Source organism: Prionailurus bengalensis, chromosome D1, assembly GCF_016509475.1.
Source record: "Prionailurus bengalensis isolate Pbe53 chromosome D1, Fcat_Pben_1.1_paternal_pri, whole genome shotgun sequence".
Lineage (NCBI taxonomy): Eukaryota > Metazoa > Chordata > Mammalia > Carnivora > Felidae > Prionailurus > Prionailurus bengalensis.
Window position 1 is genome coordinate 12,724,840 of NC_057346.1, and position 5,200 is coordinate 12,730,039.

A 5,200-nucleotide genomic window follows, 5' to 3' on the forward strand; every position below is an offset into this window, starting at 1 on the left:
ATTTTCTTTTTTTTTAATTAAAAAAAAATGTTTATCTTTGAGAGAGACAGAGTGTGAGTGGGGCAGGGACACAGAGAAAAGGAGACAGAATCTGGAGCAGACTCCAGGCTCTGAGCAAGCTCTCAGCACAGAGCCTGACGCGGGGCTTGAACTCACAAACTGAGATCATGACCTGAGCCAAAGTTGGACACTCAACCAACTGAGCCACCCAGGCACCCTGAAATCATATTAACATGTCCTTATACTCTATTTGCTAGAGGAAAAATACAGAAAAACAGTACTAGCTATTCTCTATAGATGACCTAACTTAGACTACCAGGACAATTTAACTCAAGAATAAAGAAATGAAATTAAAACAAATTAATGTAATAAATACAGAACAAATATACAGACCATAAAAATTACCATTGAACATTTTTTAAAATGTTTATTCATTTTTGAGAGAGAGAGAGAAAATGCACAGGAGCAGGGAGGAGCAGAAAGAGAGGGATACAGAGGATCCAAAGTGGCCTCTGAGCCGACAGCAGCAAGCCCAACACGGGACTCGAACTCACAAACTGTGAGATCATGACCCGAGCTGAAGTTGGATGCTCAACTGACCAAGCCACCCAGGTATCCCCCATTTAAACAATTTTTAAGTGCACAATTCAGTGGATGTGCAATTCAGATACATTCACATTCATACTGTTATACAAACATTATCATCATCTAGCTCCAGAACCTTTCATCATCCCAAACAAAAACTCTATGCCCATAAACTAACCCCTCATTCTCTGTTATCCCCAGGACCTGGCAACCACCATTCTAATGTCTCTATCAATTAGAATGTTCTATGTATAGCTCATCAAGTGGAATTGTACAGTATTTGTCTTTTGTATCTGCTTATTTCATTTGACATAATGTCAAGTTTTATCTATGTTGTTGCCTATGTAAGAATTTCCTTTTTTAAGGCTGAATAATATTTCATTGTATATGTACACACACTTTGTTTATCCACCATCTATCAATTAACACTTGGGTTGTTTCTACTTTTTGGCAATTGTGAATAATGCTGTGATGAAGAGAAAACCAAAGTTGAAAGGAATGTCTCTAGTGCTTAGTGTGAGGACAGAAAAGATCATCATTCATAATTTAATTGTAAGAAATGCATTGCCCAGAAACGAAGAGTCTAAATAATTGAAGTTTAGAGAAGATGGAATTTGGTAACCAGTTGTTCTTTAAGTTCCAGTAAGAATCAGAGATCACAAACACCCATCAATGCATTGAGAGAAACCAAGTATCAAGTCAACATACAGATCCTGAAACCCGGCTTCCTGCTGACCCCAAAATTATGAGGTGAGATACCCTCCAGAGGACCCAAAATGACTTTATAAAGGTCTCTAAATATTCCTTTCAGCATTAAACTATGCACTTTTCCCATTAACATGTTCAAGGTCTCACGAGTGGAACTGTTGTTTACTCCACATTTGAAATGTGTTTCTTAGTGAGAGGAAGTGAAACTACAATACTTTATAGCATTAATGCCATAGCCCAATCACACAGGTAAGCACTGGGATCCTCTCACCAAAGGAACACACATAGAAAGCTCTTTCTTGTATCAAACTTACCCACTAGTTCTATTTCTTTTTAAAGACAACTTTTTTTAAAAAAAGATTTTTTTTAAGTAATCTCTAAGACCAAACTTGGGCTCAAACTCACAACCCCAGGATCAAGAGTCACATCCTCTACTGAGTGAGGAAGCCAGGAGCCCCTAAGGGAAACCTTCAAAATAAATGCATTCTGCCATGTACTGCAATCTTACCTGCTTACATGAGTTAGCATTTTCCCTCCAAGGCCACTTCAAATTTCTTCATTCTAGTTCCAATACAACGAAGTTTCTAGTTTTCTTATCATGGCTCTTCTCTGAATACACTAAAGTTTGTCTATGTCACTCTACAACATGCTTTCCACCCCATCTCACATGCTCTAATGCAAATGTGATCATTAGTATAAAATAATGAGAATCTATTATTTTTCTTGTTCCAGAGCTGCATCGTACAACAGAATTGCTGTAAGTCACATGTGACTGTTTAAGTGAACTGAAAAATTAGCTCCTTGGTTGCAACAATCACATTTCGAGTGTTCAACAGACACGAGTACCTAGTGGCACTATAGTGACAGCACAGTATTTGCTTTCATTGGTCTCTGGAGAGGTTTTTTTTTTTTTTAAGTTTTGTTGTATTTGGATGTATTTTAAAAAAAAGTCAGTGGTATTTTATTAATTTTATGATGAGTAAAATAATCAAATGTTAAGTGTTAAGGTCTTGACTTTTAAGTCATTTACTTCTGGCTCAGTTTTTTAGAGAAATTCTGGTGTCTACATATTTTATAATGTTTTGGCCTTGAAGCGATAGTTTCAGGTCACTGCAGATATCGACTATATTGCTAATGTGTAAGACTCGAGTAAGCCATTTGAAATGGTAAAAAGGCTCCTGACTGGAATTATCAGGCTTCTTTCAGAAGAAAGAAGTATACACAATGGATGTATACACAATGGAATGAAACTAGAAATCATTAGCATAAGGAAAACAGAAAAATACAAATAAGTGGAAATTAAACACTGCATTCTTTATCGATAGGTCAAAGAATAAATAAAATTTAGAAAATATTTGGAGACAAGTGAAAAGAAAAACACAACATATCAAAACTTCTGGGATTCAGCAAAAATAGTACCAAGGAGTCTTTTCAATAAATGGTGCTGAAAAACTGGATAGGACAACAAATTGGACAACCCAGAAGATATGGAAAAATTCCTAGAACCATATAACCTACCAAGACTGACTCAGGAATACATTTAGAAATATATATAATTACATTTAATACAAGGAGTTTATTGAAGCAGTAATCAAAAACCTACCCCCAAAAGAAAAGTCCCAAACCAGATGGCTTCACTGGAGAATTCTACATAACATTTAAAGAATAATTAACACCAATCCATCCCAAAATCTTACAAAGAATAGAAGACAGGAACACTGACTAACTCATTCTGGGAAGCCAGCATTACTCCAATACTAAAACCACACAAAGGCACAAAAAGAAAACTATGTATCACTATCCCTGATGAATATTAATGCACAAATCCTAAACAAGATACTAATAAAGTGAATTCATCAGCATATTGAAAGGATTGTATGTCATGAACAAGTGGAATTTATATCTGGAAACAAGGATAGCTCAGCTTATTAAAAATCAGTGTAATACACTACATTGACAAAATAAAGGTCAAAAGCCACAGTCTTAGACAACGCAGAACAAAACATCTGAGAAAATTCTATGTCCTTTTATGAGAAAAACATCTGACAAACTAGGAATAGAAGAAAACTACCTCAAAATAATCAAGTCTATATATCAAAAGCCCACAGCTATCATCATATTCAATAGGGAAAGTCTGCAAGCTTTTCCTCCAAGATCAGGAAAAAGCAAGGGCTTGTAGCACATTCACCACTACTATGTAACATAGGACTGGAAGTCCTAGCCAGAGCAATTATATGAGAAAAAGAATTAAGGGGCAAATTGGAAAAGAGGTAAAATTATATGTTTGCAGATGATACTATCTTTTATTTAAAAAATCCTAAAGATTCCACAACAGATTTCTTAGAACTAATAAATTTACTAAGTTGCAGGACACAAAATCAACACGTAAAAATCAGTTGCATGTCTATACCTAACTATGACCAATCTGAAAATCAACAGTCCCATTTTCCATAGCATCAAAAAGAATGAGATACTTTGGAATAAGTTTAACCAAGGAGGTCAAAGACTTGTACACTTGCAATATAAAACATTGTTGAAATAAATTAAAGAAGAGGGGCACCTGGGTGGCTCAGTTGGTTAAGTATCCAACTTCGGCTGAGGTCATGATCTCATGGTTTGTAGGTTCATGCACGCATCTGGCTCTGTGCTGACAGCTTGGACCCTGGAGCCTGCTTTGGATTCTATGTCTCCCTCTCTCTCTCTGCCCCTCCAACATACATACTCTCTCTCTCTCAAAAATAAATAAACATTAAAAAAATTTTAATAAAAAAATTAAAAAATTATACACACACACAATGAGATAATCACCTCACACACCAGGATGGCCACTATCCTAAGAACAGAAAATATTATTAGTGAAGATGTGGAGACGTTAGAACACTTGTGTACTGTTAGTGTGAATGTAAACTGATACAGCTATTATGGAAAACCATATGGGGGATCCTCAAAGAGTTAAAACTAGAATTACCATATGACCCAAAAATTCTACTTCTGGGTATACATCCCAAAGAACTAAAATCAGGTTTTAAAGAGATAATATACACTTTCACGTCCACTGCAGTATTGTTCATGATAGTCAAGACAGGGCAACAACCCGATGCTCATCAACATATGCACAGATAAAGAAAACAGGGTATACACATACACTGTAATACAATACCATCTCTAAAAAGGGATTCGGTCACATGCTACGTGGATAAATGTTGATGACTTCTAAGGGAAATAAACCAGTCAATAAAGGATAAATATTGTATGATTCCAATCATACAAAGTTTCTAAAATAGTCAAAATCATAAAAACAAAGTAGAAAAGCAAATACCAAATGTTGAGGAGGGGGATATTAATGTTTAGTGGGTATAGAGTATTAGTGTTGCAAGATAGAAGTTCTAGAGATCAATTGCACAACAAAGTGAATATACCTAATGCTACTGCACTGTAAATTTAAAAATGGTTAAGATGGTAAATTTCATGTTATGTTTTTTTTTTAACCACACAAATTCCTGGTATATGTTCTTTTCCTTTCATAGCAAATAAACTTTAATGTGAGAATCAAGAGTATTTAATTTTTTTTTTTTTGGCCCAACCTGCTGAAATCAATTTGTGTCAGTTGCTCAGTAACCAATAATGACTTGAATTCCTTACCTTCTTCCATAACAAATCAACATTAGGAAGCACGGTTTTTAAAAAACTGTTCCTTTAATAACAGAACAAGTCAAGTGGCTTCAGGTATGGCATGCTGCACACATAGCTGCCGCTCCATTAGGAATAATCCCAGTGTTCCTTTCCATTCGACACCATAGTTCACAAAATAATGCTCATGAAAATTCCTCCTCTAGAGCAGGAGTTTTCAATGACAACCAGAAGCAAAAAGTCATCAAGTGCTTCCATCTCTTATCAATGTGTACAG